This window comes from Triticum dicoccoides, chromosome 6B, assembly GCF_002162155.2.
Source record: "Triticum dicoccoides isolate Atlit2015 ecotype Zavitan chromosome 6B, WEW_v2.0, whole genome shotgun sequence".
In the NCBI taxonomy this organism is placed as follows: Eukaryota; Viridiplantae; Streptophyta; class Magnoliopsida; order Poales; family Poaceae; genus Triticum; species Triticum dicoccoides.
Window position 1 is genome coordinate 686,230,805 of NC_041391.1, and position 25,433 is coordinate 686,256,237.

The following is a 25,433-nucleotide window of genomic DNA, read 5'->3' on the forward strand; positions in this document are numbered from 1 at the left end:
TTTGATTCTTTGGTGCAGACATTTGGAGGCATGTTGTAAGGGATAACAAGCACTGGCCACATGCTATATGTGGTGCTCTGGTGGCCAAATGAGTTAAATCCATCTGAAGCTAAGCCAAGTCTAATGTTTCTCGGGTCAGCTGCAAACTTTTTATGTTTACGATTGAAGGTTTTCCACTCACTAACATGAGATGGATGACTCATTACATTCTGATCTCTGTACTCCTGGTTCCTAGAATGCCACAGTACATCCTTTCTTGTTTCAGCATCGTGAAACAACCTCTGCAATCTTGGTATAATTGGAAAATGTCTCAGAACATTATGAGGAATCCTCTTCACAGCATCGCCATCTTTCCATCTTGATGATTTGCATTTCGAGCATTCACTTAAGTTGGCATAATCCTTCCGGAACAGAACACAATTATTCTTACAAACATGGATCATATCATATCCAATTCCAACTGCATGAAGAAAATTCTTCATTTTACTGTAGGTGTATGGCAGCTCAGACGCATCTGGGAAAGATTTGCGGAAAGCAGCCAACATCGCATCGAATGATTTCTTGGTCATTCGCTCAGATGTCTTCACCTGAAGAAAGGTGACCATAGCTGAGAATACTGACAACTTATTTCCTGGGGTGACAACCACGTTGCATTGTTCCAACATGCGGGCCCACTGTTTTTCTTCTGCAGGTGAAAGTTCATGAAATGCACAAGCATTTCGTAGCATTGTTTCAATGTTGGTCAAACTCACTGGCTCCGCCAGCACCACCTCCTCCTCCTCTTCCACCTAAGCATCAGGCAGATCAAGATGGTGATCTGCTGCTTCCACGTAGTCAATAACATTGACGTTCACAGCTTCACCATGATGAACCCACCTAGTATATGTGGCTGACATCCCATACAAGTGTAGATGATTTTGCATAGTTGACTGGGGTCTTGTAACTGAATTCATACAACTGCTACACAGGCAGAGCACATCTGATTTCGGACCACCGTACTCAGATCTGATAAAGTTCATGAAGTTTTCAACCCCCTCGACATATGGAGTGGAGAATCTTCAAGTAGAAGTTATCCAAGTCATGTCCATCGGTTAGACATACAAATTAGTTCTTCTGCTAGATATTACAGGAAAAACATATATGCTTTTTTATGAAGTCCAGAAAAAAATACCTAGGTTGATGTCTAAAGCTATGGCAAGATATTTGGATGAGCATATCTAAGTAACGAAATATATGTAAAGCTAATTCAGCAAACAGATTTGAGTGCTAAATTAGGGCAGGCTGTTTCAGCAGTTAATGAGGCCGAGCACACAGCCATCAAACTATCGAAGGCCATCACAGCAACAAAGATCGAGTATAAAATGGTGTAGAACTATTTCACCTAAAAGATTGGCTACTAGACCATGGCAGTCTACGTCACAATAAATATATGGCAGGATATTTTAGCAACTAATCGGCCTTGGCATGCCATCTTAGCTAAGCAGATTGAGTGCAGAACAGGGCAATGAAGCTTCTTAAGCAGAGCATATTGACTATAAACTACTTCGGCAAACAGTGAGATTAACAACGTCTATCAGCTAACATTCAACGCTACACCGACATGCACGGGGCCTCAGTCTAGAATGCGCGTACCGTGGGAGAAGCTGGCCGCCGTGCGTCTGAACGTCACCAGCGGTGGCGGCGCTGACCGTCGTGCGCCTCTGATACGTCTCCAGCGTATCTATAATTTTTGATTGTTTCATGCTATTATATTACCTATTTTGGATGTTTATGGGCTTTACTATACACTTTTATATTATTTTTGTGACTACCTACTAACCGGAGGCCCAGCCCGAATTGTTGTTTTTTTTCCTATTTCAGTGTTTCGCAGAAAAGGAATATCAAACGGAATGAAACCTTCGGGAGGGATCTTTTTGGAGCAAACAGAATCCAGGAAACTTGTAGTGGACGTCAACAAGAAAATGAGGCGGCCACGAGGGTGCCCGGCGCGCCCTAGGGGGAGGGGTCGCCCCCTGCCTCGTGGCCCCCTCGTTGATCCACCGACCTACTTCTTCCTCCTATATATATCTACGTACTCCGAGAACATCCAGGAGCACCACGAAAAACTATTTCCACCGCCGCAACCTTCTGTATCCGTGAGATCCCATCTTGGAACCTTCGCCGGTGCTCCACTGGAGGGGGAATCAACCACAGAGGGCCTCTCCATCACCACCAAGTCCTCTCCGATGAGTTGTGAGTAGTTTACCATAGACCTTCGGGTCCATAGTTATTAGCTAGATGGCTTCTTCTCTCTCTTTGAATCTTAATACAAAGTTCTCCTCGACCTTCTTGGAGATCTATTCAATGTTACTCTTTTTGCGGTGTGCTTGTCGAGATCCGATGAATTGTGGGTTTATGATCAAGTTTATCTATGAGAAGTATTTGAATCTCCTCTGAATTCTTTTATGTATGATTGGTTATCATTGCAAGTCTCTTCGAATTATCAGTTTGGTTTGGCCTACTAGATTGATCTTTCTTGCAATGGGAGAAGTGCTTAGCTTTGGGTTCAATCTTGCGGTGTCCTTTCCCAGTGACAGCAAGGGCAGCAAGGCACGTATTGTATTGTTGCCATCGAGGATAAAAAGATGGGGTTTATATCATATTGCTTGAGTTTATCCCTCTACATCATGTCATCTTTCTTAATGCGTTACTCTGTTCTTATGAACTTAATACTCTAGATGCAGGCAGGAGTCGGTCGATTTGTGGAGTAATAGTAGTAGATGCAGAATCGTTTCGATCTACTTGTTGTGGACGTGATGCCTATATACATGATCATGCCTAGATATTCTCATAACTATGCACTTTTCTATCAATTGCTCAACAGTAATTTGTTCACCCACCGTAATACTTATGCTATCTTGAGAGAAGCCACTAGTGAAACCTATGGCCCCCGGGTCTATTCTCTATCATATAAGTTTCCGATCTACTTTATTTTGCAATCTTTACTTTTCAATCTATATCATAAAAATACCAAAAATATTTATCTTATCATATTATCTATATCAGATCTCACTTTCGCAAGTGGCCGTGAAGGGATTGACAACCCCTTTATCGCGTTGGTTGAGAGGTTCTTGTTTGTTTGTGTAGGCGCGTGGGACTTGGGAGGAATCTCCTACTGGATTGATACCTTGGTTCTCAAAAACTGAGGGAAATACTTATGCTACTTTGATGCATCACCCTTTTCTCTTCAAGGAAAAAACCAACACATGCTCAAGATGTAGCAAGAAGGATTTCTGGCGCCGTTGCCGGGGAGATCTTCACTCAAGTCAAGACATACCAAGTACCTATCACAAACTCATCTCCCTCGCATTACATTATTTGCCATTCGACTCTCGTTTTCCTCTCCCCCACTTCATCATTGCCGTTTTATTCGCCCTCTATTTTCCGTTCGCCTCTTTTTCGCTTGTCTCTTGTGTGCTTGTGTGTTGGATTGCTTGTCACGATGGCTCAAGATAATACTAAATTGTATGACTTTTCCAATACCAATAATAATGATTTCCTTAGCACTCCAATTGCTCCTCTTAATGATGTTGAATCTTGTGAAATCAATGCTGCTTTGTTGAATCTTGTTATGAAAGATCAATTCTCCGACCTTCCTAGTGAAGATGCCGCTACTTATCTAAACAACTTTGTTGATTTGTGCGATATGCAAAAGAAGAAAGATATGGACAATGATATTGTTAAATTGAAGTTATTTCTATTTGCACTTAGAGATCGTGCTAAAACTTGGTTTTCATCTTTGCCTAAAAATAGTATTGATTCTTGGAATAAGTGCAAAGATGCTTTTATCTCTAAATATTTTCCTCCCGCTAAAATCATCTCTCTTAGAAATGATATTATGAATTTTAAGCAACTTGAGCATAAGCATGTTGCACAATCTTGGGAGAGGATGAAATTAATGATATGTAATTGTCCTACACATGGTTTGAATTTATGGATGATCATACAATTTTTTTATGCCGGATTGAATTTTGCTTCTAGAAATCTTTTAGATTCGTCCGCGGGAGACACTTTTATGGAAATCACTTTAGGAGAAGCTACTAAACTCCTAGATAATATTATGGTTAATTATTCTCAATGGCACACCGAAAGATCTACTAGTAAAAAGGTTCATGCGATAGAAGAAATTAATGTTTTGAGTGGAAAGATGGATGAACTTATGAAATTATTTGCTACTAAAAGTGCTGCCATTGATCCTAACCTTTGTCTACTTTGATTGAGAATAATAATGAATCTATGGATGTGAATTTTGTTGGTAGGAATAATTTTGGTAACAACGCGTATAGAGGAAATTTCAACCCTAGGCCGTTTCCTAGTAATTCCTCTAATAATTATGGTAATTCCTACAACAATTCTTATGGAAATTTTAATAAGATGCCCTCTGATTTGGTGATTAGTGTTAAAGAATTTATGAATTCTCAAAAGAATTTCAATGCTTTGCTTGAAGAAAAATTACTTAAAGTTGATGAATTGCCTAGGAACGTGGATATAATTTCTCTTGATGATCATTCTTTGAAACTTAGATCTATTCCACCTAAGCATGATATCAATGAGTCTCTCAAAGCCATGAGAATTGCCATTGATGAGTGCAAAGAAAGAACGCTAAAATGCGTGCTAAGAAAGATTGCTTTGTAAGAGCGTGTTCTTCTAATTTTCATGATAATAATGATGAAGATCTAAAAGTTATTGATGTGTCTCCTATTAAATCCTTGTTTTGCAATATTAAGCTTAATAATGATGGGACCGGAGATGAGTCAACTTTAGTAAAAAAACATTCCAATGATTTGGAGTATTTTGATCTTGATGCTAAAATTGGTAAAAGTGGGATTGGAGAGATTAAAACTTTACATAACAACGAACCCACTACTTCGGATCTCAAGGACTTTAATTATGATAATTGTTCCTTAATAGATTGTATTTCCTTGTTGCAATCCGTGTTGAATTCTCCTCATCCTTATAGTCAAAATAAATCTTTTACTAAACATATCGTTGATGCTTTGATGCAATCTTATGAAGAAAAACTTGAATTAGAAGTTTCTATACTTAGTGGCTGTGACTGTTGAAGCCTTTGTCCCTTCCCCCAAATCAACGGCCAACACGGCACGGTTTACTTCGGGCCGATGTCCTTGAGAGCACAAATCTGCTCTTCTCCCATGGCGGACATGACTGACACCACTAGGTCCTTCCCTTCGGCAAAGCCATCCTTGATCTGCACCAATGGGGAAATGTAATATCGGAGCTGATGATGTACCGAAGAAAATGGATCAGCACACCTAATAATAAAGACACAACAGCAAGAGTCGCTTTAAACAGCCCATTGTGGTGATTGCATTGGCTTTTTATTCATGGGACTGGTTTCAGAACACCTAACAATGATACGCCCACTACAGAAGTCGCCGAAATCTAGCGCATAGAGTCGGTGATTTATTAAACAAACAAGGAATTGCTAAGCTATATTGACAAGAAAAAACAACTTGACAGTCAACTTATATGGTAAGCTACCAATTCAAACTGCACGAGTGTACTGAATAAATAGCTTGCAGGTTAGTCGACACTTCTATAAATAAATAGAAGTCCAGAAGGTATCTCAGGTTAGTCGGCACTTCTATAAATAAATAAATAGAAGCAAGAAATGTGCATATATTACATGGTTCATACAAACCTGGCAAAGAAGGGCATCATCAGTTGGGAGCTTGAGGTCATCTTTGGTGCCACCATTCTCAGTCAGCAGACTCACCTGAAAGAAATGTTGACTTCACAAGGTAAACACACATCCAACAAAAAGATGATGAATATATAGGAGACATTAACAAAATAATCCAACTTACATATCCATCATCAGTTATATCAATGAGCTGGTAATCAGTGCGATTCACATGAGGAACCTGTAAAGATAGCAAAATGCATATTTTAGTATCAACAGAAGCCATTTTAATAGGAAAAATTCCAAGAAATGTACTGACATAACAGTTGTCAGAAGACGACACACTATATTCAAATTTCTCGCTGGTGAAGATGTCAATGGCAACAAAGTGGCAGCTGCCATAATCTCCAGTTTCAGATGTTGAAACCTTAACAACCTGCACATTTGTTTCAAATCCATGCCATTAGAAATCTATTAGCAAGAACAACAAAAATCCGTCAGGGTAAGAATGAATGAATGAATGAAGATCTTAATCTTAAAAATATATAGAAGTACTAAAATCTGGAACGACTGAAGAAATTCATTGGTATTTAAAGTGTCAACTACATCCCGAATGCGTACAGAGCTACAACAACATGACAAATGCACCGCTGGTAGCATTGGTGAACTGATTATGCACTGATAAACTAGGAGGCAGTGAAAAGCAACTACCAAAAAATGGCAGGTATAAAACATACAAGAAAAGAAGTAACCCAATCCAGACTTCAGATATTTGGTCTCTGTACTTCAGCCACCACTGAAAATCAGTGATACTGGTTTTCAAATCACAACGCTGAATCAGTTTACCCCCAGCTATGTACCTCAACCGGTAAAAAGTACGAAAAATTTAGACAGATTTGCAATCGTGCTGTCCAAAAAATAAAACAATACATGCCAATAAGAAGCATAAAGACATGGACTTTTTTTTTTATTGTATGGACCCTTTTATTGAATATTGAATATGGCCATTTTCTTGATACGGATATTTTATTCAACACCTTTGTGCATGTGGTTGCTACAAATCAGTTGCCGCTTTCCGTAATGGGAGACTACACAATTCAAGCAAATAGGATTCGGATTCAGGTAAAATAGACGAATAAGAGGTCTCAAATTCAAGGAGGATCATTACTGGACTAGGATTTTTTTTCTTTCATCAGAAAATTTTAATAATTCTAACTAACCGTGGAAGTAGAGTCGATAGATCTAAACCAACCTATACTGCTAATCTGACGACACACAAACAGCAACATGAACTGAAAAATTCAAATGATGCACATACATTCGTGCCTCTAACTTGGCCTACAGATACAACATTTACCACAGCAACATCCAGCACTACTACTCATAATAAGCACAGAAGAACATCGAGAACCAATCGTGCCGGGTTGTATGTATATATATACCTTGCAGGGGCGGTTCTCGATGACGATGTACCCGTGTCCTCCGGATGGTGCCGGCCTGCTGCGTGTAGGTCTTCGACGCACCCGCGTCGGCCCTCGACTCGAACTGATGTTCCTCGTCCGACATCCCCCCCTCCCTCGGATCAGGACCCAAAAAGATCTCTACAAATTCCAACGAATAGGAGACAGGATTGGAGCAACGGAGGAGTCACTTGGTGCACAAGAGAACCGGCCGGAGACCCTGCCAACTTCTTAAGCTTTGCTCTCTAGCTTTATAGTCAAGCGCATTCATACCTCTTAGGTAGGAGGACGTGGGGTGGGGGCGGTGGATGGAGTCAAGCGGTATTGATGCCATGCGCTGTTCCAACCTCCATCCATAGGTACTGCTCCAACTTCTATCCAGACCGGTCCCGGCTGCCATTCTCAGCCAACGGCGATAGAACCTGCTGCCTCCTTCATGGATGAGCGATGTGATGATGGGTCCTTCCAGCCTGCCCTAGCTGATGGTTTGCCCGTCATATTCATTCATTCATTCATTTTCCATCACGTTAGTCACACACCGTGATGCACGTGTATGCGTAGACTTGACTACGTATGTACATCACCGGACTGAAAGTGAGGAAACAATTAAGCGTACAAGAATTATCTAGAGGAATTAATGCACGGCACAGAATAAACTTCGTCGGAGCCATCTAAACCCGATCATACTGTCTCCTCGTTACTCCCTCCGTTCCTAAATAATTGTCTTTCTAGAGATTTTAACAAGTGACTACATACGGAGCAAAATGAGTGAATCTACACTTCAAAACATCTACTGTTGTTATTTAGGAACGGAGGGAGTAGATTTTTATTTGGATGATATGTTGTTGTTATTGTTAGCTTAAGTATGATGTATTATCTAAAAATGTCTTGCCTGCATTTCACAGATACTAACACTTCTACTGTTGTTCCCCTCCCCCACCCAAACATCATAATTTGAAGTTTCGTATTGTCGATACGAACATCTTTGAAGTTTGGGCCATCGCCATCTGATCTCATCTCGAAGGTCGAAATTGTGTTCGAAATACTGAGATTTTGTATTCAGAACACTATTCGGCACATTACGCCCCCAAGACTGCCTCGTACGGAAAAATGATCTACATGGATTGTCTTCGTCTTGTCGAAACGATCAATTTTTATATAAGAATCGTTCCAATCCGAGTTCGTATGCAAAAGTTAGAGCCATCCGAATACAGCACTATCACGAGCCAAAAGTGGCGCGCCCCACCAGACACCCTGTCTGATGGGTAGCGCGAATAACAGCCTGTGTTGCACGAGCGATTTGACCCTCAAGATGAACTCTAATCAAAAAACGTTCAACATAAAAGTTGTTCGTCTCGTCGAAAGATTGCTTTTGGGCTCGTTTCCATCCGAGGTCGTTTACCACCTCAAAAGTTACCCGCAAGGTGCAGCCAGTTTAAACCGAACAGTTTTGGAAAGTTCGGACAAAACCAATCCGAATTTGACTATGGTTTTGGACGTGAATCCAAGCCTTTTCCTTGCACGGGAAGTCCAGCCGCCTCTTATATACCTGAGGGGTGATGGCCGATTGAACAACACACAATTGATCAATCAATCTACCACTTTTTTATCTTTTATCTTTTCTTCTTAACCCTAGTTCTTTTTCTTCCTCGTTCTTCGTTCGTTCTTCTTCATTGCAGGGCGGCGAACCTCGAGGCCCTAGGGGCGATCAGGTCGACCTAGGGCAGCCCATAGCCGCCGCGCGCCCAGACGGGGTCCCTCCCGGGCGTGTGGGGTTTCGGGTCCCAAAAGCGCCGGCTTGATGTCTTGCGTATCGCGCTGGAAGTCGGTCTCCCGCGGTGTGAGTTGCGGAGCATCTCCCTCGGCGCCGCGGGTACACATCGACGTGTTCGTGTGACGCGTTCCAGCGTCAACACACTTTTTGGCGACTCCGCTGGGGATGAAGCTTTGAACGGTCTCCAGTCCGTTCTTGTTACGAAGAGATCGTCATCAAGTTGCTGCAATCTACAAAGGTAATATGAATACCCAATTCCCCTTTGTAGATGCAAATAATCCATATGTTGTTGCTGGATCACCTATTGAGCATAATGTATCGGCTAGCCCTAGTTTTATCAATCATGCATCTAATTATGTGCAAGGGCCGATGCAAAACAATCTTCATGTTTCAAATTCTTATAAATTTAGCAACATGCAACATATGTATCCCAACTCCCATGCATCGGCAACCCCACAAATTCATATGCCGATGAGCAACATGATGAGTTCGATTAATCAATTTGAAACACCCCAAGTTAGAATTTCCAATGCCATACAAGAAAGTGTTTCACCCTTTTATTCATCGGCAGCTAATGTGCAATATAGTAATCCAACCATGCCGATGAATGAGAGAATTGGCCATGCTACTAATGGCTATTTGGCCAGTTACTCTCAACCGTCATATGCTACACCTCATGTTAGTAATTCTTCGGCACCATACACAACTGTAGATGCTCATAATTCGGCTTCACACCTTCCTGGTTATAGCCGAATGAATGTAAATTGTATAGGAGCGGTTATGCCCAACATTGTAGAAGATGAGGTAGTGGTGGCTGCATTGAAGAGTTTAGCCCAAAATAAGAGAATTAGTGCTCTTTGCCTTGAACAACATGAAAAGGGGCTATTTCCTGATTATGCCGCAATAAAAGCTAGAGTTTTGCAAGAAGATGAATCTTTGCCAATTGATAAAATTGGCGAGCAAAAGTATGGTCTTACAACACTGCATATGCCTTCACCTAGTACTACATCATATTATACACCCCCTACACAATTGCAAAATTTCGGCAACACCCGTGTGTCATTGCCGAAAGAATCTAAAAGCATTGGGGGGCAATCATATCCGGAGTGGGCTGAAATTGAGAAAAAGCTTAAAGCTAATTTTGCCGCTCGCCGTCAGAAACAAATAGAAAAAGAATTGGCTCAGATAAAAGAAGCATTGCCAATTGGTACTATCAATGAAAAGAAGGATGATTCGGAACATGAAAGTGCTTCGGTTGAAAAAGTCGAATCAAGTAGTATATATTCTGAATCCATCAAATCCAACGAGGCAAGCATTATTGAGAAAGGGCATGGCAAGCATAGGAAAACAACGGTGCTTAATTTTTATGAAGTTAATGGAACCTACTTCCTGCCCTATGAGTTCCGTGCTGTAGAAGTTGACAAGCTTCAAGGACAAGAACAAGTAGCCGAACAAAGTTCGGCCGACAAAAATCTTCAAAGCAATGATGCAGGGATTCAATAAAAAGATGATGACAAGGTGTTGGGGAGCCATCCAAAGATGGAGCAAGATGTTCTTCAAATGGCACCACTATCATGCTCTCCCAACATATTTGAAGAGGTATGTATAGCGAGTAATTTACCTATTTTCAGATTTGGTCGCAACTTCATTATTGATGCATCTATAAGAAATATTCTCATAAGTAATTTTGAAAGACCAATGAGGAAGGGTAATTTACTTGTTAGCAGTAAAATTGTTATAGAACATATCGGTCAACCCATTGCACCATTTATAAAGACCGATAATGACTTATTGTTACAGCCAAAGCTTTTCCCGTTGCTTTCTCTAAAGTTCATATCTAGTTGGGTAGCTTTGCTTATTTCTTACTTGGCTTACACTTGGTCTCAACTGAGACATGTATGTTCTAAATATCTTCATTTCAGAAATTTAAAGCCAAGGTTAAATTCTATAGAGAAAACAGATGCTAATATAATATCATATCCAAAGACATCGGAGATAGAGTGCAAAACACAATGCATAGCCGAATGGTGTGATGCAAAATCTGAACCATTCGTTTGCTTAACTCCAAAGCCGTTCTCACAACAAGATCGGCTAGAGAATGAAAAGTTTACCTTCAATTCAAGCATGTGTGATCAAATATTTGATTTGTTGTTGCAAAATAATTATATTAGAATTCTTGATCACCATGTTGAACCATCTATCCAGGAACGAATGTATTGTAAGTTGCATGATTCGTCCAAGCATAATTTTGAGGATTGCAACATGTTTCGTCAAATAGTTAAATCGGCCATTGATAAAGGACGATTGAAATTTGTTGAGACACCAAGAGATGACCACTCTATTCCGATTGGTCCCGATGGTAGAAAGTTTTTGCATCGGCTGATTCAAGCCGATCCATTTGAAGAGAAGGTAAAAACTACAGGTGATGGGATCAAGCTTTCAAGTAAAGAAGTTGTTGAAGAGCATAATGAACATAATCTTGAGGGCAAGAATTCCATCGAAGCTACAATGGAGACGCCAAGGACTGGGGGGCAACAAGCAAATGCAATGATCGATGAAAGCAAACCAAAAGAAAACAAAGGCCGAAATAAGCGCAAGTGTAAGAGATCAAAAGTCACCTTCGCTGAACTATTGGATAAATATCAAAAGAGGAGTGAAGAGAAGAATGCTTATCGGCCAAATCATCCAAAGAAACCAAGATCACCCCCAAGGCGCAAATATGAGGATCGGTATTGGCAAAGTGATAATTTTAATGCAACATATTCATATCCTTATTTTGGGCCGCCAATGCCAATGCCGTGGATGCCTCCCTATGCTCATATAGATACATATTCATCATGGGACAGGTATGATACAAGGGCACATTCTCCATCTTATTCTAGACCATCTCACCAATACTATGCAGCTCCAAGAAGATCAACATTTGAACAATCACGCTTCAAAGACCGTTTCAATCATAAGGAATCGGTCCAGAGCTCAAGGAAGAAGAAAGAGGTGGTCAAGCAGGTTTACCGCATTAAGAGAGATGGTCGTAAGAGTGCAATTTCAGATTTGATCTCAAATGAAAAAGAGCCAATTAAAGTGTTGACATTGGCTACTAAAGGCAATGAGACAAAGCAACCAATTATTGAGAATCGAAGTGCCAAATCTGAAGAAAAGAATTTGTGAGTGCACAAGGCCAAAAAGGAATTGCCATTGGTCAAAACAGAATCACAGCCGAGATGCCCGCTTGGCTTATCGTATTGGCAAAAGAAGAAATTACAAAAACTTAGTGCACAAGAACTTGAAGAAAGGAACATGGCATGGGTTCCCAAAGGAAGTGCTCAAAATAAGAATTATGTGCAAGCTTCCATTACAAGAAGTGCGACAAAGGTGAAGAAGTAAAAGTGTGAAAACTACGAAGGACCAAGCCGAAGGTTTCAACATCTTTGGTCTACACATTATCCATATTCTGCAACTATGCCATTAATGCCTATGCCATGGAATTCATCATCAGGTATGATTGGTAACCCTCAATGGGCTTATTTTAATCCATGGATGCAATATAATTTCTTACATCATGAAAGGGCATTGCCAAATCACTATACATTTGATTAGCTACAAGTTTGTTGCTGATCCAAAGGGCCGAAATACTTGATTTATCATTTCGTTTGTTTATTTTGGCTATATGTGATTCGAATGAAGTTTACATGGTAATGGCCGATATTTATCTATCGTCCTAAGATTATGTCAATGCATGGTCGGTGTGGTATCCAAACATCGTCCTTAGTTCAATAGGAGACCAAAACAAGCCTCATACAACTTAAAATATGTTTGCACAATAATAAAAGCCAAATATGAAAATTTATTCGGTTTGGAGCTTTTGGTTGCTGTAGGTGCTATACAGATTGAGGCTTTCAGTGATTCGTTATAAGTAGTGCAACAAATATACAAGGGTTATCAATGTTTTGACGAATCACTTATAGTTTATCTTGGGATATGTCTAGATGCAAAATTTACCTTGGGTTGCTTTAATATCCTTCATATATCTAGACATGACAATTCGAAAGAGTTGGCACAGCAAGCATCCGGCTACTATGATAACCATGGTGTATTGTATTATTTCTATCAATAGCCGATGCTAGGTCTTGTCAACATAGGTAAGGCTGAACCGAAGCCCACCGCTTCGGCCACTAATGAAACTTTTATGCAGGCGAAGTAAGGATTGGAGAAAGTTTATTATTGATTATCAGCAAAATCTTAGCAAAAGGGTGAATAATATGGTTCCGAGGATGACCTTGAGATACATATCCATGGGACTTTATCATCGGATTGTTAAGGAAGTTGAGAAAGTTTCACCCAAGCTTGCGTCAAAATATTCACACAAGCAATGGCCGATATAAACTTATCGTCCTAAGAATATGCCAAAATGGCCGATGGAGTGTTGACATCGTCCTTAGAGCAAGCTATGTGCAAGTTATTTTTCGGCACACAAGCTTTGCCGAAAAACAGGGGGGCATGTGTTGACACCAGATTTTGGCACAGTCAAGAACTTATTTAAAATGGCCTCAAATAGATAGGTGTTCTACATGAAAAAGTTTCGTATTGTCGATATGAACATCTTTGAAGTTTGGGCCATCGCCATCTGATCTCATCTCGAAGGCCGAAGTTGTGTTCGAAATACTGAGATTTTGTATTCAGAACACTATTCGGCACATTACGCCCCCAAGACTGCCTCGTACGAAAAAATGATCTACATGGATTGTCTTCGTCTCATCGAAACGATTGATTTTCATATAAGAATCGTTCTAATCCGAGTTCATATGCAAAAGTTAGAGCCATCTGAATACAGCACTATCACGAGCCAAAAGTGGCGCGCCCCACCAGACACCCTGTCTGATGGGTAGCGCGAATAACAGCCTGTGTTGCACGAGCGATTTGACCCTCAAGATGAACTCTAATAGAAAAACATTCATCATAAAAATTGTTCGTCTCGTCGGCCATCACATGGCCGACTCCAGAAAGCCGCGAGAGGGCCGACTCCAGAAAGCCGGCCATCACATGGCCGACTCCAGGAAGCCGGCCACCATATGGCCGACTCCCAGAAGCCGGCCCCCAATAGGCGGCCCAGATCGGGCCCTCGAAGTTTGTACCAACATAATGGCGATGAGACGGGGCGTGGCGACAGTGAAGCGCGCCGCCCCCGAATCCCGGGGTCGCATGGCTACAGTACGCCGTACGGGGCTGCCATGACCCGTCCGGCACGGCACTTTTGCCATGCTGACCATGACGTCACCCAAGACGGGCCTATGGTATGGCCCGCAGGCGACGGACCCCTTTGGTCAGAGAGACATCCGAAGGCGGCCACGCGCCCCCTAGTCGGCCAGGGATGAAGCCGGCTCTCCTCAGCCGGCTCATTCCCTCCCTCGAAGAACGAGCCTCATTAAGGAGACAAGACAAGGTGAGGCTACAGTGAGCGCCCGTAAGGCGGCGGCCCTATAGCTACGCTTACCTCGACCAAGCCCTCGTCATCAAGAGCGGGGCAATAGTAACCAGCCCCCGACAAGACCCCCAAGCGGTGGGGCCTATCTGTCTACCAGGAGGCCGGCAGCCGACGGGGCCCGCCAGTCAGCGGGCCCCAGCGGTCGGTGGAGAAGCCGACAGGCGTAGACACTGACGGCTGGGCACAGGCCCAGTCGGATTACCATTGTACCCCTGGGGGGGGGTAGGCCTATATAAACCCCCCGGGGCGCCCATGCAAAGGGTTGGACTTTGATAGTTTTAGACACTACTTGGAGAGGAAAATAGAGCTAGCCTTGCCCCTTCTTTCTCCTCTCACCGAACAGCTCAAGGAGCCTCTTGTAGCTACTTATTGATCTAGTGATCATACGGAGACCCTGCAGAGCAGGACTAGGGGTGTTATCTCCACGGAGAGCCCCGAACCTGGGTAAGATTCGCCGGCGTGCATATCTTTGCCTTATCCCGTTTCCAGGCACCAGCGACGTCTTATTGGCTCCCACAATGATAAGCCACCCGTTGGCATATGTCGCACCAACCACCCGACATTTGGTGCCCACTATGGGGCCAGGTGCACCGTCGTCCGGAGACCTGTTCTGGACGGGAACCCTCTTCCTCCCCCGCGAGCGTAGCTAGCCCGGCACGCCCGATGGCGCTTGCCCGACGCGCTGCAAGGTGTCGACGACGCCTGCGCGGCGAGCTGCCTCGCCGATCTCCTTGGCGAGGCTCGCATCTCCGAAGAGCCCGCGTCTGACGCGGGCACCGGCTGCCTTGAGAGCCGCCTCGTCAGCCTCCTCGACCAACTCCACGTCTCCAGCGAGCCTGCTATGGATTTGGAGTCGGTCGGCTCCACCGACCCGATGCTTGTCGACTCTGACACCGCATCACTCGATGCTTTCCCCACCAACGTGGTGGTTTTCGACAATCCTCTCCCATGAGCCGACAGTGACGGCAACACCGTAACCGAGGTGCTGGTCATCAGCCACGGAGTCACCTCCGGCGAGAACACCCACGACGCCCTACAAGCGGTGCTGCAGGACTTGTCCGTCCCCATCCCGACCGACGCCGACGCCGAGGCGTTGGAGGCACGCTGCCTTGCCCTCGTCGCGGAGGGCCAGAGGCTAGCCACCATGAGACGCCTCACCGAGGCCCACCAGCGCGAAGTTGACCGTGCCGCCTTCGGCACGCCGCCTCCCGATGGACCGAGCCGGGCCGGCGTTGTCCAGAAACGCGGCGCGGCCATCACCGACATGCTGGGGGCAGAACGATCGGTCTACGCCACGCCTCTTGAGAACCTACGTGCCGCCCAGTCGGTCGTAGACGAGCTGAACGGAGTAGGGGCCGACGAGCTCCCCTACATGACCAGGCGAATCCAGCAGCTGATCGACGCGGCCGCAAGGCGGCACAAAGCCGGCGTCCACGCCGAAAGTCCTCCCCCACGCCGAGAACACGACGCAACGTCACGTACGCCGACTGCGGGCGGAGCCCGCATAAGGCAGGAAAAGGAGCCGGCTGCCAGTCGCAGCCGGACTCGAGTCACTATCGAGCGCGACGCAGAAGGCCGCCCTCGAGCCATGGAGCGACGAGGCGACCCGCCTCCTCCTCCGCCTCGTGGGGAGAGATATCCCACCCCGCCGCATGTCACGCATCCGACTCTCAGCGGCCGACTAGGTCGCCGCGAAGGAGTCAGCGAAAACGACGCCCGTCATCGGATCGACTGCCTCGCGTGGTCCCTGGCGTTAGAAGAAGAAGATGATGTCGGCCCGCCCTGCTTCGGCCCCCGCATCCGCGACGAGCCCTTCCCCAAAGGGTTCTCGCTCCCAAGAGATACGCCCAAGTTCAACGGCTCCGTGAAGCCGGAAGATTGGTTGATTGACTACTCTACCGCAGTCCGCATAGCGAACGACAACAGGCGCGTTGCTGTAAAATACGTCCCCCTGATGCTCCAGGGCACGACGCGCACCTGGCTCAATAGCCTCAAGCCCTACAGCGTCAACAGCTGGCTCGATTTCACGGAAGCCTTCATCCGCAACTTCACCAGCACCTACAAGCGGGCTCCCAAGCCCCGACAGCTCTTCTTGTGCGTACAAGGACCCAACGAGTCTACTCACGACTATATCACGCGTTGGGCCGAGCTCTGAAACTCCTGCGAAGGGGTGCACGAGGTCCAAGCCATAGAGTACTTCACGACCGGGTGCCGAGAAGGCACCCTTCTCAAGCACCGACTCCTCTGCGACGAGCCGACTACCCTTGACGAGCTGCTAGTCATCGCAGACAAATACGCCACGGCCGACTCCTCCATGAAGACCGAGCTCCGAGTAGATGCATCCAGGAAGGTGCTTGCGCCGGCTCCCAAGACGCCGGCTGGAGAGTCTACTCGGCGCCAATACCAGAATGACAACAAGCGCAAGGCTCCGATGCCGACTTCCGCCAGTCGGCAAGTAGCCACCGTCGAAGACGAACAACCTGAGGGGCGGCCCGCGCCCAAGAAGCAGAAGGGCGGCAGGCCGGCTTGGCAGCCGGCTTTCTCCTACGAGCAAGCCCTTGATGCCCCCTGCAAGTTTCACAGCGGCGCGAAGGCCTCCAACCACACCACTCGGAAATGCTATTGGCTCACGCGAATCTCCAAAGGCGAGGGACTGGTGCCGCCTCCGCCTGCTGGTCAGCCGCCTCCGGCTCCTCAACAGCCGGCCGCTCGGCCAGCAGTCAGAGCCGTCCACGATGAATTCCCTGACGAGCATGCCGCCTACATCGTCTTTACAAGCCAGCCAGAAGATCGGCGAAGTCGGCGCCGACAACACCAAGAAGTCAACGCGGTCGCATCCAACAACCCCGAGTTCATGCATTGGTCGGAGAAACCTATCAGTTGGAGCCGGGCCGATCACCCAGAGGTGATGCCGTCTCCCGGCTCTTATGCCTTGGTTTTGGATGCCACCCTCGCAACAGATCGGCGGGCCGCCCCATTCTCCCGCGTACTGATAGATGGCGGAAGCAGCATCAACATACTGTACTGTGACACCATGGAGAAGCTAAATATCAAGGCAAAGCAGCTCATGCCAAGTCAGACTGTGTTCCATGGCATTGTACCCGGCCTGTCCTGTGCTCCGATTGGCAAGATCAAGATAGACGTTCTCTTTGGAGACAAGGACCGTTTTCGCCTAGAAGCAATATGGTTTGAGGTAGTGGATCTGGAGAGCCCTTTGTTGGGGAACGTAGCAGAAATTCAAAAATTTTCCTATGTAACACCAAGATCTATCTATGGAGAGACCAGCAACGAGTAGAAAGGAGAGTGCATCTACATACCCTTGTAGATCGCTAAGCGGAAGCGTTCAAGTGAACGGGGTTGATGGAGTCGTACTCGTCGTGATTCAGATCACCGATGATCCTAGTGCCGAACGGACGGCACCTCCGCGTTCAACACACGTACAGCTCGACGATGTCTCCCACGCCTTGATCCAGCAAGGAGAGAGGGAGAGGTTGAGGAAGACTCCATCCAGCAGCAGCACAACGGCGTGGTGGTGATGGAGGAGCGTGGCAATCCTGCAGGGCTTCGCCAAGCACCTACGGGAGAGGAGGAGGTGTCATGGGAGGGAGGGAGGCGCCAAGGGCTCAGGTATGGATGCCCTCCCTCCCCTCCACTATATATAGGGGCAGGGGAGAGGGGAGAGGCGCAGCCTTGCCCCCTACTCCAAGAAAGGGGTGCGGCTAAGGAGGGGGGAGGAGTCCATCCTCCCCAAGGCACCTCGGAGGTGCCTTCCCCCTTGAGGACTCTTCCCTCCAGGGTTCCCTAGGCGCATGGGCCTCTTGGGGCTGGTGCCCTTGGCCCATGTAGGCCAAGGCGCACCCCCTACAGCCCATGTGGCCCCCCGGGGCAGGTGGCCCCACCCGGTGGGCCCCCGGGACCCTTCCGGTGGTCCCGGTACAATACCGATGACCCCGAAACTTGTCCCGATGGCCGAAACAGGACTTCCTATATATAAATCTTTACCTCCGGACCATTCCGGAACTCCTCGTGACGTCCGGGATCTCATCTGGGACTCCGAACAACATTCGGTAACCACATACAAGCTTCCTTTATAACCCTAGCGTCATCGAACCTTAAGTGTGTAGACCCTACGGGTTCGGGAGACATGCAGACATGACCGAGACGTTCTCCAGTCAATAACCAACAGCGGGATCTGGATACCCATGTTGGCTCCCACATGTTCCACGATGATCTCATCGGATGAACCACGATGTCAAGGACTTAATCAATCCCGTATTCAATTCCCTTTGTCTATCGGTATGTTACTTGCCCGAGATTCGATCGTCGGTATCCAATACCTTGTTCAATCTCGTTACCGGCAAGTCACTTTACTCGTTCCGTAACACATCATCCCGTGATCAACTCCTTGGTCACATTGCGCATATGATGATGTCCTACCGAGTGGGCCCAGAGATACCTCTCCGTTTACACGGAGTGACAAATCCCAGTCTCGATTCGTGCCAACCCAACAGACACTTTCGGAGATACCTGTAATGCACCTTTATAGCCACCCAGTTACGTTGTGACGTTTGGTACACCCAAAGCACTCCTACGATATCCGGGAGTTGCACAATCTCATGGTCTAAGGAAATGATACTTGACATTAGAAAAGCTTTAGCATACGAACTACATGATCTTGTGCTAGGCTTAGGATTGGGTCTTGTCCATCACATCATTCTCCTAATGATGTGATCCCGTTATCAACGACATCCAATGTCCATGGTCAGGAAACCGTAACCATCTATTGATTAACGAGCTAGTCAACTAGAGGCTTACTAGGGACATGGTGTTGTCTATGTATCCACACATGTATCTGAGTTTCCTATCAATACAATTCTAGCATGGATAATAAACGATTATCATGAACAAGGAAATATAATAATAATCAATTTATTATTGCCTCTAGGGCATATTTCCAACAGTCTCCCACTTGCACTAGAGTCAATAATCTAGTTCACATCGATATGTGATTAACACTCAAGGTCACATCCCCATGTGACTAATACCCAAAGAGTTTACTAGAGTCAATAATCTAGTTCACATTTACCATGTGATTAACACTTGATGAGTTCTGGGTTTGATCATGTTATGCTTGTGAGAGAGGTTATAGTCAACGGGTCTGAACCTTTCAGATCCGTGTGTGCTTTACAAATCTCTATGTCATCTCCTAGATGCAGCTACCACGTTCTATTTGGAGCTATTCCAAATAACTGTTCTGCTTGGAGCTATTCTAAATTGTTGCTCCATTATACGTATCCAGTATCTCTACTCAGAGCTATCCGGATAGGTGTTAAGCTTGCATCGATGTAACCCTTTACGACGAACTCTTTTACCACCTCCATAATTGAGAAAATTCCTTAGTCCACTAGTTACTAAGGATAACTTTGACCGCTGTCCTATGATCCATTCTTGGATCACTCTTGTACCCCTTGACTGACTCATGGTAAAGCACACTTCAGGTGCGGTACACAGCATAGCATACTGTAGAGCCTATGTCTTAAGCATAGGGGACGACCTTTGTTCCTTTCTCTCTATTCTGCCATGGTCGAGCTTTAAGTCTTAACTTCATACCTTACAACTCAGGCAAGAACTCCTTCTTTGACTGATCCATCTTGAACACCTTCAAGATCACGTCAAGGCATGTGCTCATTTGAAAGTACTATTAAGCGTTTTGATCTATCCTTATAGATCTTGATGCTCAATGTTCAAGTAGCTTAATCCAGGTTTTCCATTGAAAACACTTTCCAAATAACCCTATATGCTTTCCAGAAATTCTACGTCATTTCTGATCATTAATATGTCAACAACATATACTCATCAGAAATTCTATAGTGCTCCCACTCACTTCTTTGGAAATACAAGTTTCTCATAAACTTTGTATACACCCAAAATCTTTGATCATCATCAAAGCATACAGTCCAACTCCGAGATGCTCACTCCAGTCCTCAGAAGGATTGCTGGAGCTTTGCATACTTATTAGCATCTTTTGGGATTGACAAAACCTTCCGGTTGTATCACATACAACCTTTCCTCAAGAATCGTCGAGGAAACAATGTTTTGACATCCTATCTGCAAGATTTCATAAATAATGCAGTAATTGCTAATATAATTCCAACAGACTCTTAGCATCGCTACGAGTGAGAAAGTCTCATCGTAGTCAACTCCTTGAACTTGTCGAAAAACATCTTAACGACAAGTAGAGCTTTCTCAATGGTGACACTTACCATCATTGTATGTCTTCCTTTCAAAATCCATCTGCACTCAACAGCCTTACGACCATCGAGTAGTTCTTCCAAAGTCTACACTTTGTTTTCATACATGGATCCTCTCTCGGGTTTTATGGCCTTGAGCCATTTATCGGAATCCAGGCCCACCATCGCTTCTCCATAGCTCGTAGGTTCATTGTTGTCTAGCAACATGACTTCCAAGACAGGATTACGTACCACTCTGAAGTAGTACGCATCCTTGTCATCCCACGAGGTTTGGTAGTGACTTGACCCGAAGTTTCATGATCAATATCATAAGCTTCCACTTCAATTGGTGTAGGTGCCACAGGAACAACTTCATGTGCCCTGCCACACACTAGTTGAAGAGACGGTTCAATAACCTCATCAAGTTTCCACCATCCTCCCACTCAATTCTTTCGAGAGAAACCTTTCCTCGAAAAAGGACCTGATTCTAGAAACAATCCCTTATTGCTTTCGGATCTGAGACAGGAGGTATACCCAACTGTTTTGGGTGTCCTATGAAGATGCATTTCATCCGCTTTGGGTTCGAGCTTATCAACCTGAAACCTTTTCACATAAGCGTCGCAGCCCCAAACTTTCAAGAAACGGCAACTTAGGTTTCTCCAAACCATAGTTCATACGGTGTCGTCTCAACGAAATTATGTGGTGCCCTATTTAAAGTGAATGTGGTTGTCTCTAATGCCTAACCCATGAACGATAGTGGTAACTCGATAAGAGACATCATGGTATGCATCATATCCAATAGGGTGCAACTATGATGTTCGGACACACCATCACACTATGGTGTTCCAGGCGGTATTAATTGTGAAACAATTTCCACAATGTCTTAATTCTGTGCCAAACTCGTGATTCAGATATTCATCTCTATGATCATATCATAGATCTTTTATCCTCTTGTCACGACGATCTTTCAACTTCACACTGAAATTACTTGAACCTTTCAATAATTCAGACTCGTGATTCATCAAGTAAATATACTCAACATCTACTCGAATCATCTGTGAAGTAAGAACATAACGATATTCACTGCATGCCTCAGCACTTATTGGACTGCACACATCAAAATGTGTTACTTCCAACAAGTTGCTATCTTGTTCCATCTTACTGAAAACGAGGCTTTTCAGTCATCTTGCCCATGTGGTATGATTTGCATGTCCCAAGTGATTCAAAATCAAGTGAGTCAAAACGGTCCATTTGCATGGAGTTTCTTCATGCATATACACCAATAGACATGGTTCGCATGTCTCAAACTTTTCAAAAACGAGTGAGCCCAAAGATCCATCAACATGGAGCTTCTTCATGCGTTTTAAACCAATATGACTTACATGGCAGTGCCACCAGTAAGTGGTACTATCATTACTATCTTTTGGCATGAAAATGTGTATCACTACGATCGAGATTCAATAAACCATTCCTTTAGGTGCAAGACCATTGAAGGTATTATTCAAAAATAGAGTAACCATTATTCTCCTTAAATGAATAACCGTATTGCGATAGACATAATCCAATCATGTCTATGCTCAACGCAAACACCAATCTCGGTGGTAGAGGGAGCGTGCGATGCTTGATCATATCAACCTTGGAAACACTTCCAACATATATCGTCAGCTCACCTTTAGCTAGTCTCCGTTTATTCCGTAGCTTTTATTTCGAGTTACTAACACTTAGCAACCGAACCGGTATCCAATACCCTGGTGCTACTAGGAGTACTAGTAAAGTACACATTAACATAATGTATATCCAATATACTTCTATCGACTTTGCCAGCCTTCTCATCTACCAAGTATCTAGGGTAATTCTGCTCCAGTGGCTGTTCCCCTTATTACAGAAGCACTTAGTCTCGGGTTTGGGTTCTCATCCGGGACTCCGGACCATTCCGGAACTCCTCGTGACGTCCGGGATCTCATCCGGGACTCCGAACAACATTCGGTAACCACATACAAGCTTCCTTTATAACCCTAGCGTCATCGAACCTTAAGTGTGTAGACCCTACGGGTTCGGGAGACATGCAGACATGACCGAGACGTTCTCCGGTCAATAACCAACAGCGGGATCTGGATACCCATGTTGGCTCCCACATGTTCCACGATGATCTCATCGGATGAACCACGATGTCAAGGACTCAATCGATCCCGTATACAATTCCCTTTGTCTAGCGGTATTTTACTTGCCCGAGATTCGATCGTCGGTATACCGATACCTTGTTCAATCTCGTTACCGGCAAGTCACTTTACTCATTCCGTAACACATCATCCCGTGATCAACTCCTTGGTCACATTGCGCATATGATGATGTCCTACCGAGTGGGCCCAGAGATACCTCTCCGTTTACACGGAGTGACAAATCCCAGTCTCGATCCGCATAAAACAATAGATACTTTCGGAGATACCTGTAGTGCACCTTTATAGTCACCCAGTTACGTTGTGACGTTTGATACACCCAAAGCATTCCTACGGTATCCAGGAGTTACACGCTCTCATGGTCGAAGGAAGAGATACTTGACATTGGCAAAGCTCTAGCAAATGAACTACACGATCTTTTGTGCTAGTCTTAGGATTGGGTCTTGTCCATCACATCATTCTCCTAATGATGTGATCCCGTTATCAACGACATCCAATGTCCATAGCCAGGAAACCATGACTATCTGTTGATCACAACGAGCTAGTCAACTAGAGGCTCACTAGGGACATATTGTGGTCTATGTATTCACACGTGTATTACGATTTCCGGATAATACAGTTATAGCATGAATAAAAGACAATTATCATGAACAAGGAAATATAATAATAATACTTTTATTATTGCCTCTAGGGCATATTTCCAACAGTCTCCCACTTGCACTAGAGTCAATAATCTAGTTCACATCGCCATGTGATTAACACTCACAGGTCACATCGCCATGTGACTAATACCCAAGAGTTTACTAGAGTCAGTAGTCTAGTTCACATCACTATGTGATTAACACTCAATGAGTTTTATGTTTGATCATGTTGCTTGTGAGGGAGGTTTTAGTCAACGGGTCTGAACCTTTCAGATCCGTGTGTGCTTTACAAATCTCTATGTCATCTCCTAGATGCAGCTACCACGCTCTATTTGGAGCTATTCCAAAACAACTGTTCTACTTGGAGCTATTCTAAATTATTGCTCCATTATATGTATCCGGTCTCTCTACTCAGAGCTATCCGGATAGGTGTCAAGCTTGCATCGTCGTAACCTTTACGACGAACTCTTTTACCACCTCCATAATCGAGAAAATTCCTTAGTCCACTAGTTACTAAGGATAACTTTGACCGCTGTCCTGTGAGCCATTCTTGGATCACTCTTGTACCCCTTGACTGACTCATGGCAAGGCACACTTCAGGTGCGGTACACAGCATAGCATACTGAAGAGCCTACGTCTTAAGCATAGGGGACGACCTTCGTCCTTTCTCTCTATTCTGCCGTGGTCGAGCTTTAAGTCTTAACTTCGTACCTTACAACTCAGGCAAGAACTCCTTCTTTGACTGGTCCATCTTGAACACCTTCAGGATCATGTCAAGGTATGTGCTCATTTGAAAGTATTATTAAGCATTTTGATCTATCCTTATAGATCTTGATGCTCAATGTTCAAGTAGCTTAATCCAGGCTTTCCATTGAAAAACACTTTCAAAATAACCCTATATGCTTTCTAGAAATTCTACGTCATTTCTGATCAACAATATGTCAACAACATATACTCATCAGAAATTCTATAGTGCTCCCACTCACTTCTTTGGAAATACAAGTTTCTCATAAACTTTGTACAAACCCAAATTTTTTGATCATCATCAAAGCATACATTCCAACTCCGAGATGCTCACTCCAGTCCTTAGAAGGATTGCTGGAGCTTTGCATACTTATTAGCATCTTTCGGGATTGACAAAACCTTCCGGTTGTATCACATACAACCTTTCCTCATTAAAATCGTCGAGGAAACAATGTTTTGACATCCTATCTGCAAGATTTCATAAATAATGCAGTAATCGCTAATATAATTCCAACAGACTCTTAGCATCGCTACGAGTGAGAAAATCTCATCGTAGTCAACTCCTTGAACTTGTCGGAAAACATCTTAACGACAAGTCGAGCTTTCTTAATGGAGACATTTACCATCATTGTCCGTCTTCCTTTTGAAATCCATCTGTACTCATTAGCCTTACGACCATCGAGCCGTTCTGCCAAAGTCTACACTTTGTTTTCATACATGGATCCTCTCTCGGATTTTATGGCCTCAAGCCATTTATCGGAATCCGGGCCCACCATCGCTTCTCCATAGCTCGTAGGTTCATTGTTGTCTAGCAACATGACTTCCAAGACAGGATTACGTACCACTCTGAAGTAGTACGCATCCTTGTCATCCCACGAGGTTTGGTAGTGACTCGATCCGAAGTTTCATGATCACTATCATAAGCTTCCACTTCAGTTGGTGTACGTGCCACAGGAACAACTTCCTATGCCCTGCTACACACTTGTTGAAGTGACGGTTCAATAACCTCATCAAGTCTCCACCATCCTCCCACTCAACTTTTCGAGAGAAACCTTTCCTCGAAAAAGGACCCGATTCAAGAAACAATCCCTATTGCTTTCGGATCTGAATTAGGAGGTATACCCAACTGTTTTTGGGTGTCCTATGAAGATGCATTTTATCTGCTTTGGGTTCGAGCTTATCAACCTGAAACCTTTTCACATAAGCGTCGCAGCCCCAAACTTTCAAGAAACGGCAACTTAG

General features: G+C 44.6%; 1 pseudogene; it reads right to left on the reverse strand.

Moving 5' to 3' along the window:
- Positions 1–4,969: 4,969 nt before the first annotated feature.
- LOC119324195 lies at positions 4,970–7,374 on the reverse strand (annotated as a pseudogene).
- Between the last annotated feature and the right edge of the window lie 18,059 nt (positions 7,375–25,433).